General features: G+C 45.9%; 1 protein-coding gene across 2 annotated transcripts in view; it reads left to right on the plus strand.

Moving 5' to 3' along the window:
* SCAPER (S-phase cyclin A associated protein in the ER) overlaps nt 1–15,112 on the plus strand; it is a 422,169-nt gene that overhangs the window by 219,163 nt on the left and 187,894 nt on the right. The gene's annotated exons all lie outside the window — the stretch shown is intronic.

Consider the following 15,112-nt stretch of genomic DNA (forward strand, 5'->3'; position numbering starts at 1 on the left):
GACAACAGACATGCAGACCAATTTGATGCAGTGTGCAGCGTTTGGTCTGAGCACTGGCAGGCTGACCCCCCACCCCTTAAGCCCCATACAAACAGGTGATGGACTGGCCAAGCATTTCTCCAGACCTAAACCCTTTGAGCATCTATGGGGCATCCTCAAAGGGAAGGTGGAGGAGCGCAAGGTCTCTAACATTCACCAGCTACGTGATGTCCTCATGAAGGAGTGGAAGAGGACTCCAGTGGCAACCTATGAAGCTTTGGTAAACTCCGTGCCCAAAAGAGTTACGGCAGAGCTGGAAAATAATGGTGGCCACACAAAATATTGACATTTTGGGCCCAATTTGTACATTTTTACTGAGGGGTGTACTCACTTTTGTTGCCAGCTGTTTAGACATTGTTGACTGTGTGTTGAGTTATTTTGAGGGGACAGCAAATTTACACTGTTAAACAAGCTGTACACTCACTACTTTACATTGTAGCAAAAGTGTCATTTCTTCAGTGTTGTCACATGAAAAGATATAATAAAATATATACAAAAATGTGAGGGGTGTACTCACTTTTGTTAGATACTGTATATACAGTATATAAACATATGCGGAAGGTATGTTGGAAAAAAATGTGGCGGGTATTAAAAAAGTCAACAATTTACAATGTAGTTCACTTACTTTTTTTTTTTGTTGTTGTTGTTCAGTCGTTTAGTTGTGTCCGACTCTGTTACCTTATGGACCATAGCGCGCCACTTTTCTGTCCTCCACTGCCTCCCAGAACTTGCTTAACTTCATGTTCATTGTTTCGATGATGCTATCTATCCATCTTGTTTTCTGTCGTTCTCTTTTCTTTTTTCCTTCCATGTTTCCCAGCATCAGGGTCTTTTCCAATGAGTCCTCTCTTCGCATTAGGGGGCCAAAGTATTTGAGTTTCAGCTTCAGGACCTGTCCTTCCAGTGAATATTCAGGGTTGATTTCCTTCAAGATTAACTGATTTGATCTTCTTGCCGTCCAAGGGACTTTCAAGAGTCTTCTCCAACACCATAGTTCAAAAGCATCAATTCTTTAGTGTTCAGCCTTCCTTATGGTCCAACTTTAACAGCCACAGGTTACTACTGGGAATACCATATCTTTTACTATACGGCACTTTGTCGTATGGGTGATGTCTCTGCTTTTTATAATGTTGTTTAGGTTTGCCATTGCTTTCCTCCCAAGTAGCGTCTCTTAATTTCATGGCTACAGTTACCATCTCCCGTGATCTTGGATCCTAGGAAGATAAAATCTGTCACTGTTTCTATTTCTTCTCCTTCTATTTGCCAAGGAGTGATGGGACCGGTTACTATGATCTTTTCTTGAGTTTTCCTAATGTTCAATTTTAGGCCAGCATTTGCGCTCTCCTCTTTCACCTTCATTAAGAGAGGCTTTAGTTCTTCTTCACTTTCTGCCATTAGTGTGGTATTGTCTACATATCTCAGGTTGTTCATATTTCTCCCTGCGATCCTAATTCTGGTGTAACGTTAAAAAACCCTTCCCCGTGAAAATTCCCTACCCTCGTCACTTCTTGTGCACGTACGTCATTGAACAGCTGAGCATCTTCCCACTGCGCATGCTCACAGCTGCGGGGGGTAGTATTTTTTAACGTTACACCGCGTCATATATCAGCTGTTGCCGCGTGTCCCACTGTGCATGGGCAGCCACTACATTAAATCATCTCCGCTCCAACCCTGAGATTTTCCTGCGGGCGCCCGTCATTCATTAGCAGGTGCGGCCTCCCACATGATCTCGGCTCCGTGATTTATATTTTTATAGACCCGCCGCCGCTTTTACATTTTGGAGCCGAGATCAGGGAAATCTGAGGGGTTGGAGCGGAGATGATTTAATGTTGGAGCGGAGATGATTTACTGTGCATGCGGCAACAGCTGATGCGGTGTAACATTAAAAAACTCTACCCCGTGAAAATTCCCTACCCTCCGCAGCTGTGAGCATGCGCAGTGGGAAGCGGCTCAGCTGTTGAATGACGTAGGTGCACAGGAAGTGACGAGGGTAGAGTTTTTTCACGGAACACCGGCTTGTGATTCATCGATCCTGGCATTTTGCATGATGTACTTTGCATATAAGTTAAATAAGTAGGGTGACAATATACATCCTTACCACACTCCTTTTTCAATTTTGAACCAGTCAGTTGTTCCATGTCCTGTTCAAACTGTTGCTTCTTGACATGCATGCAGGTTTTTCAGAAGACAGGTGAGGTGGTTACTTTTTTACATGACTGTAGTTTTCTCATTAAGGTTCCCCCATTCTTTTAAATGTCTTGTAGTGCCCCCTGTAATTCCTTAAATATCTGAGTCCTTACTGTTATGTCAGCACCATGCATTTCTGCATAAGGATAGTCTTTCAAAAGGGTAGTCCCCACTCAATACACTTCATACTATCAATACCTTTGCATTGCTACTTATGTCCCCAGTAAAAGGGTACATTAGAACCAAATGACCATTCCATCCCTATTTTACAACTATCTTTAAATCAATAGATTCAAGTATTGTATGTGTTCCCCTTGCTTTGCTGAGTCTACTGTTCATTAAAAAAAAAGAATTTAGTTGATGGATCTCTCCAAATATCTTCACTCTGAGCCTTCAAGCATCAGTCTGAATAAACCTCAAAGATCAATTGTGGTATATGTAGTATGAGATTCTGGGAAATTTCTGTTACAGTATTTTATATTGATTGAGTTAAATAAGACAAGATAGCATAAAGATCTTCAAAAATATTTATTTTTGCTTACTTGTTTGGATGAATGGTGACAGATACGTATTTCGTAAGGCTGATTACCCTTACTTTCTTGTTTTGATGCCATTCTGCAGTGAATTGGAGAGTTTGTCGTGCTCATGTACCTCCAGATATGAGTGCACTAGTTCACGTAACTGGATTACCAGGCTGTTATCTTTTTTAATAAAATTAAACAGCTGAAACAGTTTCTCTTACATCCTCTGACAGTCGCAGCCGTTTCGGTGTACCTTCACGAGTGGGTAATGGCGCCCTCTGCAGGAGCAAGCTAGGCAGTAAAAGGTTAATAAAAAAACTTCACACTGAGACACACCTCTAGGGGGCCGTCCCTCAGCCATTGACCTGACACAGTTAGCACTGTTCTCCAGTTTCATGCTGCCTAGCGTCAGGAGTAGGTCTAGGTCTTCCCAGCTGGGACCTATTTCTCAGTTCTTTTGTTTTTTTTCTTTTAAAAACAATTTTTTTCTTTGAAAACAGTCTTTTATTTTCTCCTTCACTCACTATCACTAGTTAGTCAGGGGGATCCCCGGAGGACTACAAGCGACAGCAGAGCTGGGCCTCGCACTGGATAATCTAGATCCTTATGGAGTCCCAGCCTGCCAATGAGTGTCGCAGGTCATTGGTGCGCCCAGGCCTCGCAACGACAGTGCCCCTGAGGACGGGGATGAGCCTGCGGAGATCCATCTTCGCTGGGATGTCTCAACTTCGCAATGCCCGTGTGTTGCTAGCATCCCTTCCTGGCTGACGGCACCCCCACTCAGGGTGGGAGGTGTTCCGTATCGGGGCGGAGCCCGCTATCAGTGGAACGGTGAGTAATGCTACCCCTGTGTCCCTGGGACAGTTGTGTGTGGAATGTTAGGTGGACCCACTCCTGCGGGATTGCAGAAAAAGGTTGTCTCTGTGATATCGCCCCCTCCTGGCTGTTTTGTGCGGCCCTACCTCCCTGCCCCCCCCCCGCCGGGGGCGCACTGTGGTGTACACTGCTATGGATGGGGGATGTGGGGGCTTAGTGCATTCTTGGGGGTATTTCTCAGGTTCCCCGCAGTGCCCAGCTCCTGGGTTTTTGCACTGCCTCGGCGCCGATCGCTCAGCCGCCATTTTGGGTGAGGGCAGGCTGTTTTGGCTTCTTTGTGTGGCCAGCAGCCATTTTTTTTCTGTCATTTCGGCGCCGGTTCGGGTGCCATCTTTACTATGGGAGGCCGCCTAGTAAGGGCGGCGGCCATTTTGCAAGTGCTTCCTCCCATTCCATTTGTTTCTATTAGGCATTATTTTACTGTGGCTCAGGGCATGCATCGGCCTCTAGTGCATGAGGTCACTTCCTTTTTCACTTCTCTTCACTGCAGCAGCGTGTGTGGAGGTCTGGGCAAGTACACTGTGACACTGTGGGTGATTTTTGGCAGTTTTTTTAGGCGTTTTCCTGCAAAACTGTACTTTCTCTGTGGCTATAGCTGTTTTTAAGGGGTCTCCACCGGTGGTGCAGATTTCTGGTGTGGACCGCGGGAACCGCTGTTTTAAAGGGCCAGTGTCCCAAAAAAAATTTTATTGCAAAATGGAGTCCCAGGATAACAAATTCCCCGCAGACCTGGTCGGTGCTTCAGGAACCCCTGAATCCTCTTCCATGGCCTCCTTATCTGCTGCACTTGCGACTTTGGCGTCCAAGGTGGATCTGCTGTTGTCTAAACGCATTACTCAAAAACGGCCGATGCTCTCTCAGTCTTCTGACTCAGAGCCTGATTTGGTTGCCACAGACAACGTCCCCCCTGAGGGGTCCCAGTCCTCACATTCAGATGGGGAGGAGGAGGAGTCCTTTTCTACTGCGGCGCGGGAATGCGCTATAGTAGATGCACTCATTAGCTTCGTCAGGGAGACTTTAAATATTGATGATGAGCCCATCCAGTCAGGTAAGCGGGTTTCCTTTGGGTCCCGCAAAGCTCAGAAGCCGGGTCAGGTTTTTTCCCTGCCCCGAGCAGATTCACGAAACTGTGAACGGCCAATGGCGTTGCATCAAGCATATGCTAGCGGTGCAAATACCGCTATCCCTTTGCGGATCCTGTAGACAATTGTTGGACGGTTTTACCAAAGGTGGACCACACTGTTTCTAGGTTGAATAAATCCACATTGATGCCCGTGGAGGACTCCCCGGTGTTCAAGGATCTGGCAGATAGGCACGTGGAGACGCTTTCCCGCCACATGTATTTGGTGGCGGGCTCCCTGCTAAAGCCTGTGTTCGCTTCCGTGATGGTTTCTCAAGCTGTCACAGAATAGTCCAAGGTGCTTAGGTGCACCTTGACATGGTGGATCAAATGGCCGAGGCCGTGATGTACCTGTGTGATGCGGCCTTAGACGAGGTTCCTTTGGTCGCAAGGTTGTCTGCGGTTGGGGTCGCAATCCGCCACATTATTTGGATAAAAAGTTGGTCGGCTGACCACGCTTTCAAGAAGACAGTGTCTGATGTCCCTTATGTGGGTAATGTAACGCTCCTGCGTTTTATGTATGATGTGGATTTTCAGCTGCAGAAATATTCCACTTCAGTAGTCATGTAGAGAAACGCTGAGACACCAATCCCAACTCTCAATGACTCCTCATGTGTGGATGATCTCAATTCAGCAAGTAAATACACACACTCAATAAGATGTTTCCTAGAGTGACTTATGTATATAGTAACACAGATATGATAGGCTGAAGAGACAGGTTGGGTAGAGATGGTAGATGACAGACACTTGAAAGGAAATGTTCTTGAAAGTAAGATAGTAGCAGATGGGATGCAGATAGGTTTAGCAATCATGTATGGTAGCAGATGACAGAGTAGCAGGTGGACATACAAGAGAGATCAACCCAGTGCAAGAACAGGTGGTAGTAGGCTCAAGAGCTAGCAATCTTAGATAATGCAGATGTAGTAATAGTCCTTAGTATGCAGAGCTAGATAGTGTAAGCTTTAGTATAAAGGTTATAGAGGTTTCCCCTGTGGGGTACTTATCACTAATAGCAATGTAGCAGAGGAGAGGTTCGGCAAGAGCGGATGATCCGGTAGCGGTATACAGGGATCAGCGCAGCGTGGTTCCGACAGCGAGGTATGCTTGCAAGCATGAGAGCTTCAAGACAGGTTAGCATCAAGGCACAAAGCAGTTTGAACGAACACATGTGAGTGAGAGCCGGCGATCTAAATAGCCATCCAGTCCGGCGCTCAGTGATGACAGCATCAGTCTTAAAGGTGTATGCGCACCTTACCAAAAGAGAATGGTGGGGCGCATACACTTATGAAAGAGTAATTAGGGTACCCAAAGGTACCAGAACATTACAGTACCCCCCCCTTAAGGCCGGCTCCTGAAGGCCTCGAGCTGGTTTGTCTGGGTACTTCGCATGAAAATTGCGGATTAATCTAGAGGCATGTATGTCAGAGGTGTTTAGCCAGGTGTCGTCTTGGGGCCCATAGTTCTTCCATCGAACCAAGTACTGAAGTCTTCCTCTGTGGATACGAGAATCCAGAATCTCTTTTATCTCATATTCTTCTCCACCTTCAACTTGTACAGGAGGAGGAGGTGGGATAGTAGGCCTTATTCCTTGGTCAGGAACATGGGGCTTCAGTAGCGACACATGGAAAATGGGATGTATTTTGAGGTCTATTGGCAATGTAAGCTGTACTGCAGCTTTTCCAATAAGTTTCTTGATTGGGAAAGGTCCCAAGAACAGAGGTCCAAGCTTTTTGCTAGGGATTTTCAGTCTTAAATTTTTTGTTGAGAGCCAAACGAGGTCCCCGATAGCGTACTGAGGAGAAGGTCTTCTGCGAAGATCATAGTACTTCTTTTGTTGACTATGAGCGTGTGCAATGGTAGTATTAAGCAAACCCAGAGAGTCCTTTATTTGGGTAAGATAGTCTGAAGATACTGGGTTATTTGAAGGAAGGATGCGTGGTGGAAGAATAGAGGGATGAAACCCATAGTTCAAGTAGAACGGACTCTGCTTGGTCGTACTGTGGGTTGCGTTGTTGTAGGCAAATTCTGCCAGAGGGAGAAGATCCACCCAATCATCCTGTTGGTAAGAAGTGTAACAACGTAAATATTGCTCGATGCATTGGTTGACTCTTTCAGTCTGTCCGTTGGTCTGCGGATGGTAAGGAGAAGTGAGCTTCCGCTCGATCCATAGTATGTGACATAATTCTTGCCAGAACTTGGAAATAAATTGTGATCCACGGTCAGACAGAAGAGTTTTTGGGATACCATGTAACTTAAAGACATGTTTCATCAGGAGTTCTGCCGTTTGTTTGGACGAAGGTAGTCTGCGAATAGCAATGAAATGTGCCATTTTTGTCAGATGGTCCACTGACACTAAGATGGTATTAAATCCTTTGGAAGGAGGCAATTCCACTATAAAGTCCAAGGACACAACTTCCCATGGAGTTTGGGGTATTGGTAGACTGCATAGTAGACCGGATGGTCTCGTAGTGTCAATTTTGGACCTGGCACAGACATTGCATGAAGAGACGAATTTTTGTATAGATGTTTTCATGTCAGGCCACCAGAATTGCCTGGTAATCAGATTAAGAGTCTTTGTCATACCCATATGTCCTGCCATAGGCACATCATGCGATAATTCCAAGATCTTGGTGCGTATGGTAGGTGGTATGTAAAGTTTGTCGTTGTAGTAGAGGAAGCCTTCTGCATCAGTATTTAGTTGTGGTGGGGGTGAATCCAAACTTATACCATGCAAAACCTCTTCCTTCAAGGAACGGACATCTCCAATAATGCGTTTGTGAGGTATTATAGGAACGGAAGGGATTTTGAAGTAGTTTTCTTCAGTTAGTCGTGATAGTGCATCCGCCTTTTTGTTCTTATCTGCAGGTGTGTAGGTCACTAGGAAGTTAAACCTTAGAAAGAATAGTGACCATCGTACCTGTCGGTGCGAGAGAGTTTTGTTAGTCTGAAGATATTGGAGATTTTTATGGTCCGTGTATATAAGTATTGGTAATTGGGTGCCTTCGAGTAGATGTCGCCAATTCTCCAGAGCCAATTTTATAGCAAGCAGTTCCTTTTCACCCACGGGGTAATTTATCTCTGGACTGCTTAGGGATTTAGAAAAAAAGGCGACTGGATGAAGTAGTGAAGTGTGAGTTGGTCGTTGGGAGAGTATTGCTCCTACTGCCATGTTTGACGCATCTACTTCCAGAATGTATTGGAGGGATGGGTCTGGATGGCGTAGTATGGGAGCAGAAGTAAACCTTGTCTTTAACAGGTGAAAAGCTTTATTTGCTTCATCTGACCATTTGAATGGTTTTTTAATGCTAGTGAGCTGTGTGAGGGGTCTCACAATGGCAGAGAAGTTTCTAATGAACTTCCTGTAGAAATTCGAAAATCCAAGGAATCGCTGTAGCGCCTTGCGTGTGGTTGGTGTAGGCCAATCCTGAATGCAGGATATCTTACTCATGTCCATCTCAATTCCTGTTTTGGATATGATGTAGCCTAGAAACAGTACCTCTTCTTTATGAAACAAGCATTTTTTCAGTTTCACATAAAGGTTGTGTGCAAGCAATCTCGATAATACTAGTCTTACATGTCTTATGTGTTCAGACAGGGATCGTGAATATATAAGTATATCGTCCAGATATACCACAACACAGACATCTAGTAAGTCTCTGAAAATATCGTTTATAAATCGTTGAAAAACTGCAGGGGCGTTGCATAGCCCGAATGGCATTACAAGATATTCGAACAATCCATATCTGGTTCTGAATGCAGTCTTCCACTCGTGTCCATCACGGATTCGAATGAGATTGTATGCTCCTTTCAGGTCCAATTTTGAAAAATAGGTAGCTCCACGCACCTGCTCAATGAGCTCAGGGATAAGCGGTAGAGGATAGCGATCTTTTATTGTAATAGCATTCAATTGCCTATAGTCGATGATAGGCCTGAGACTTGAGTCCTTATTGCGGACAAAAAAGAGTCCTGCTGCTGTGGAAGAAGTGGAAGGTCTAATAAAACCTTTTTCCAAATTCTCATCCAAATAGTCTTTGAGATGGGAAAGTTCATCCTGTGAAAGAGGATAAACATGACCGAACGGCAATTTGCTATTTGGGAGTAGATCAATGCTACAATCATAGTCTCGATGGGGAGGTAGTGCTTGAGCATTTTTCTCAAGAAAAACCTCAGAGAGATCCTGATAACATAGTGGTGCAATCTCATCTGTCACCACAGACAGGATCTTCCCGAAAGACGGGAGGTTACACGTACCCTCGCAATAGCAAGAGAGAAAGGTCAGGGTCCGTTCCTTCCAATCTATGGTTGGTTGATGTGTGTGCAACCAGGGAAGTCCCAAAACAATGGGAAAGTGGGGTGAAGGTATTAGATCGAAGGTAGTGGTCTCCATATGAGACCCGTTAGTAGTGACTAGGAGTGCCTGTGTCTGATCAGTGATTGGACCAGAGGATAAAGGAACACCGTTAATAAGACTCACTGAGACAGGTTTAAGTTTAGAAATAATAGGAACTTTATTTAAAGCAGCAAAACGTATGTCAATATAATTTCCACAAGATCCTGTGTCAATCATGGCCTTAGTAGTAATCCTGTTCTGGTCCCACTGTAATGTTAAGCAAACAGAAAGGTAAGGGTTAGTGATTGAAGTTGTCAATCCCCCTAGGAGGACATGTGAACACTCACCCTTTTTTTTGTAGACTAGGGGACAGACGTTTATCTTGTGATCCGGGGATGCACAGTACAAGCAGAGATTACCAGATCGTCTTCTGGCTCTTTCCATAGTTGATAGAGGTGGGCGTATGGTTCCTACCTCCATAGGAACGGGGTCAACGGCCGAAATCCGAGAAGAACTGGATAATGGCATTCCCATTTTCTCAGCCTTTCTTTCTCGTAGTCTTCTATCTATGGTGATACTGAGTTGTATCAATGCATCCAGGGTTTTTGGCAGATCCGCTCGGGCGAGCTCGTCTTTAACGGCCTCTGATAGGCCAAGCCTAAATTGGGATTTCAGAGATGCATCATTCCATTCTGAATCAAGGGTTCATCTCTTGAATTCTGCGACAAAGTCTTCTACAGGTCTCCCACCTTGTTTCAAGGATCTTAATTGAAGATCGGCAGTACTCTGCCTATTGGGATCATCATATAGGCTAGTGAGTTCTGCTAGGAACAAGGCATAGGAGTTGAAAAGCTGGTCGCTTTTCTCAAAAAGAGAGTCTGCCCAGGCCCGAGGATCGCCTGTTAGGTAAGAAATAATAGTACAAACCTTAATGTGATCAGTAAGGTAGGTACGGGGTTTTAGCAAGAAAAGTAACTCACATGCGTTTTTAAATTCGCGAAATTTTTTGCGATCGCCTGTAAATACCAAAGGAGGATTTATTTTGGGTTCAGGGGACTGAGCAGTGGTAAGTTGTGTCAGTCTAATTACCTGCTGCGACAGAGCCTGATTGTCTTCTTTTAATTCAGCAAGTGCGTGTATTAACGCAGGTACTTGCTGTTTTAATTGTGTCATCTGAGTGGTTATTTCTGCTGAATCCATTTGTGGTTCGTTCAATCTGTAACGCTCCTGCGTTTTATGTATGATGTGGATTTTCAGCTGCAGAAATATTCCACTTCAGTAGTCATGTAGAGAAACGCTAAGACACCAATCCCAACTCTCAATGACTCATCATGTGTGGATGATCTCAATTCAGCAAGTAAATACACACACTCAATAAGATGTTTCCTAGAGTGACTTATGTATATAGTAACACAGTGATGATAGGCTGAAGAGACAGGTTGGGTAGAGATGGTAGATGACAGACACTTGAAAGGAAATGTTCTTGAAAGTAAGATAGTAGCAGATGGGATGCAGATAGGTTTAGCAATCATGTATGGTAGCAGATGACATAGCAGGTGGACATACAAGAGAGATCAACCCAGTGCAAGAACAGGTGGTAGTAGGCTCAAGAGCTAGCAATCTTAGATAATGCAGATGTAGTAATAGTCCTTAGTATGCAGAGCTAGATAGTGTAAGCTTTAGTATAAAGGTTATAGAGGTTTCCCCTGTGGGGTACTTATCACTAATAGCAATGTAGCAGAGGAGAGGTTCGGCAAGAGCGGATGATCCGGTAGCGGGATACAGGGATCAGCGCAGCGTGGTTCCGACAGCGAGGTATGCTTGCAAGCATGAGAGCTTCAAGACAGGTTAGCATCAAGGCACAAAGCAGTTTGAACGAACACATGTGAGTGAGAGCCGGCGATCTAAATAGCCATCCAGTCCGGCGCTCAGTGATGACAGCATCAGTCTTAAAGGTGTATGCGCACCTTACCAAAAGAGAATGGTGGGGCGCATACACTTATGAAAGAGTAATTAGGGTACCCAAAGGTACCAGAACATTACAGGTAATCGCCTTTTTGAGGATACCTTCGATGTGTTGATCAAAGGTCTTAAGGGTGGTTAGAGTACCCTTTTGCCCCAAGCCTCTAAGGGAAAATCTCCCCGCACTAGGCGGGTCCTTCTTTCAAGGCTCATCGTGGGTCCTTTCGTGCCTCAGGGGCACAGGAAAAAGGTAAATCCTTCAAGACTTCAGGCGGTCCCAGGAAGCCATGGTCCGGGAAACCCAAGGCCAGTTCGGCGGCCTGGCCCTCCTCCGCCTGAAGAGACGCCCTCACCCATTTCAGGGGTGGTGGGACATCTGCGTTACTTTCAGGAACCCTGGTTGTCCCAACTTCGGGACAGGTGGGTTCACAAACTGATTCGTTCAGGGTACAAGATCGAGTTTCGATCTCGCCCCACAGACAGGTTCTTTCCATCAAATCTCTGTCTGACTCGCAATCGTTTTAGGGATCTCAAAGGGGCAATGCAAGATCTTCTCGCCCAAGGAGTCATTGTACCAGTCCCTCAGCGGGACAGATTTCGCGGGTTCTATTCCAACCTGTTCACGGTGCCCAGGAAGGAGGGCAAGATGCGTTCAATTCTGGACCTAAGGTCTCTAAATCACTTTGTGCGGGTACAGAAGTTCTGGATGGAATCCATCGGGACGGTGGTGGCATCGTTGAGTCCAGGGAACTTTCTGGCCTCCATCGACTTAAAGGATGTGTATCTGCACATTCTTATCTTCGAGGGTCATCAGCGCTATCTCCTCTTCGCAGATGCAGAGGAGCATTTTCAGTTTGTAGCATTACCCTTCGGTCTCGCTTCGGCTCCCATGGTATTCACCAAGGTTTTGGCTCCGGTGCTGGCTTTGCTGCGCATGAAGGGGATTGCGGTCCTCGGTTATCTAGACGACCTCCTGTTAAAGGCGAGCTCGTGTACCACTTTGGCGAGCGATCTGACAGTCATGGTTCAGATGCTCCAGGAGTTCGGGTGGACCATCAACTTTCAGAAGTCAGCTCTGACCCCGTCAGTTCGCCTCAATTACCTGGGGATGGTTTTGGACTCCGCTCAAGCAATGTTTTTTCTCCCGGAGGAAAAACTTCGGACCCTACAGGGCGAGATCAGGTCTCTCAGGGACAACAATCTCTCCTCTCTTCGGGCCTGCATGCGGTCTCTGGGTCTAATGGTTTAGACTTTCGAAGCCATCCCCTTTGCTCACACGAGAACTCTGCAAGCAGAGATTCTTGGCAGGTGGGACAGAAAACCTCAGTCGTTGGACAGGAGGATATCTCTGAGCCACCTCACAAGGACGAACCTTTCGTAGTGTCTCCTGTTGCCAGCTCTGACAAAAGGCAACAAAGGATGGTGATAACCCTGGATGCCAGCCTGTCAGGCTGGGGCGGAGTTCTAGGCGGACTTTGTGCCCAGGGGACGTGGTCGGCGGAGTAATCCTCCTTACCGATGAAGCTCTGGGCAATCAAGCTCTGCTAGTTCCATTAGACGACTCGGCGGAACACCTTAGTTACCAGTCCCTGGACCAGGAGGAATGGTCTCTGCATCTGGATGTGTTTCGCCTCCTGTGTGCCTGGTGGGGGACTCCGGACGTGGATCTGTTCCCGTCTCAACGAAAAGGTGGGAAGGTTCGTGGCCAGAACCCGCAAACCTCTGGCGGACACCACGGACACATTGGTGGTTCCCTGGCACCAGTATCGGTTGATTTATGCCTTCCCTCCGATGCAACTGTTATCCAGGTTCCTCCGCAGGTTGGCGTCGGAATGGGTGCAAGTAATTCTGATGGCCACAGACTGGCCGTGTCAGTCGTGGTACGCAGACATCATGCAGATGGTTGTCGAGCCTCCCTGGCGGCTTCCGCTGAGAGACGATCTACTGTCTCAAGGGCCGATCTTCCATCCTGCTTTACAGTCTCTGGCTATAACGGCGTGGCTGTTTAAAGCCAAGTTTTGAGAGACAATGGTATCTCAAATGCTGTCATTCCTACTTTACTGAAGGCTCGGAAAGCTACCTCCAGGAAGATTTACCATTGTACCTGGAAAGCGTATATATTGCCTGGTGTGAATCGCAAGGGTTTCATCCACGCTCCTTCTCGGTGGCGAGGATTTCGGCCTTCCTGCAGAAAGGTGTGGATTGGCGCTTGGCACTGGCCACGATAAAAGGTCAGTTGTTGGCCTTAGCCATTTTCTTCCAGCATCCCTTGGCGACTAATTCCTTGATTCGTACCTTTATTCAAGGGATGCATCATCTGGCTTCTCCGAGGAAGGCTTCTTTGCCTCCATGGGACCTGAATTTGGTTTTGGCAGCTTTGCAACAGCCTACCTTTGAGAACTTTAGAGAAATACCTCTGCCTGTGTTGTCCCAGAAAGTCGCCTTTCTGGTGGCTGTCACCTCTGCTCGTAGAGTGTCTGAGTTGGTGGCTCTGTCTTGTCGCTCGCCTTATCTGGTTGTTCATAGGGATAAAGTGGTCTTGAGACCCAATCAATCTTTTCTTCCCAAGGTGGTATCTGCTTTCCACTTCAACGAAGATATTGTCTTACCTTCGCTTTGTGCAAAACCCAAGCATCCCAAGGAATTTGCCTTACATTCCTTGGATGTGGCCCGGGTGGTCAGGGTTTACCTGTCTGCCACGGAGTCTTTTAGGAAGTCTGATTCCCTGTTTGTCCTTCCTAAGGGACCTCTGAAGGGTTCGGCTGTGTCTGCAGCAACCATTTATAAATGGATCAGGCCTATTCAATCAAGGGTCAGGTTCCTCCTTTTCCTGTAAGAGCACATTCTACTAGAGCTGTCAGTGCCTCTTGGGCTTTTCGCCATCAGGCTTCTGTGGCTCAGGTGTGAAAAGCGGCGATCTGGTCGTCTGTGCACACTTTCACAAAATTTTACAAACTTGATGTGATGGCATCCTAGGATGCTTCCTTTGGCCGCAAGATTTTGAGTGTGGCGGTTGTTTGAAGAGACATGTTACGTCTCTTTTCTGGGGTGTTTTTTGTTCTGGGTGATTTCCTGTTGAGCTTCTGTTGCCCTGTTGGCTCGGTTTTTTCTCTGGCCTGGTTGACCCGTTACCTTTTCTTTAGGTTGCGTCTTCCCACACCTCACACCTGCACTGCTTTGGGACGTCCCACTCGTGAAGGTATATCGAATGGGCTGCGACTGTCTGAGGACGTAAAAGAAAATAGAGTTTTTGTAAGAACTTACTGTAAAACTCTGACAGTCGCAGCCCCCGCCCCTCTGTTTTTTTCTTTGGGGTTGATGCCTTCCGGTACTTCTTGCTACGAAACTGGAGAACAGTGATAACTGTGTCAGGATAATGGCTGAGGGACGGCCCCCTAGAGGTGTGTTTGTGTGAAGTTTTTTTATTAACCTTTCACTGCCTAGCTTACTCCTGCAGAGGGTGCCATTACCCACTCGTGAAGGTATACCGAACGGGCTGCAACTGTCAGAGTACTCAGAGAAAATCGTTTTAACGTAAGTTCTTACAAAAACTCTATTTTATCCTTTAAAAACACAGATTCAGCACTGGACAGCTCCTGAAAAGGTTATCATTGATTAAATGGTCATTTTTGCATACAGTGAAGTCAACCGTATTAAAAATCTACTAATCTTTGAGGAGTCAAGCATATTAAGTGTTAGTTTTGGTTTTTAAGTCACCAAGCCAAATTTCACATGAACCTGTATATGGAAACAGATAGTGCGGTTCCTCCAGTACTTTTTTTTTATTTTTTATTTATAGTTTATTCAATTTCCATATACAAATTTATAAAATCAGAAAAAGATACCAATAACGCATTTTTTGGTTTTGCTCTTTTTGCTGCGTTTAGAAGGTAAGCCACTATTGTAGATTTATACTGTTTTTTTCGTTTTATTTGTATTGTGAAACAAGCAGCCCCATGGATCATCGGGAGTTTTTATACCCGTGATCTCTTCTATGTATTGCCTTACCTCCTCCCAGTATTTTCGTATTTCTGGGCATTCCCACCATAGATAGGACTTTGTGCCCTTGTCCTATCT

This window comes from Pelophylax lessonae (assembly GCF_965119305.1).
Source record: "Pelophylax lessonae genome assembly, chromosome: 4".
NCBI lineage: Eukaryota > Metazoa > Chordata > Amphibia > Anura > Ranidae > Pelophylax > Pelophylax lessonae.